The sequence below is a fragment of the Galeopterus variegatus genome, unplaced genomic scaffold, assembly GCF_000696425.1.
Source record: "Galeopterus variegatus unplaced genomic scaffold, G_variegatus-3.0.2 Scaffold506, whole genome shotgun sequence".
Taxonomy (NCBI): Eukaryota; Metazoa; Chordata; class Mammalia; order Dermoptera; family Cynocephalidae; genus Galeopterus; species Galeopterus variegatus.
The window spans coordinates 565,475-566,058 of NW_007726617.1; positions in this window are offsets into that span (position 1 = coordinate 565,475).

The window sequence follows — 584 nt, forward strand, 5'->3', positions numbered from 1 at the left end:
TCGCCCGCACTGCGCTCAGCCAGTGAGCGCACTGGCCATCCCTATATAGGATCTGAACCCGTGGTAGGAGCGCTGCTGTGCTCCCAGCACCACACTCTCCCGAGTGAGCCATAGGGTTGGCCCATGAGCTCTTCTTTTAAAGCCCTCAAAACCACGCCCCTGACCACCATAATTAATACATTCATTATGGGGTGGTCCAACAATATAATCACCTCTTCAAGGCCCCACCTTTCAATTACCATAATAGGATTTCCCATCATCAACATTTACAGTGGGAATTAAGCTTCTAATATGTGAAATTTGGGGCACAATTCAATCAATCCACAGAAAATGCAATAGATGATTTTCCAACTAAATAGAAATCATTTAGATATATTTTTCAAAGTAGGAGTATGGACTATTTATAAAAGCAGTTAGACACACCCAGAGACACCTTCTGTCATCCACACAAATCTGCGAGCTAATCTTTAACTTTCCCTATCTGGAAAGAAGAATACACAGAAAATTATTCCAGTAACAATATCTAATTGGATTTTTACAGTGATGTTCCTGGTTTTAATTTTTACATGAAATCCATGGGAGGT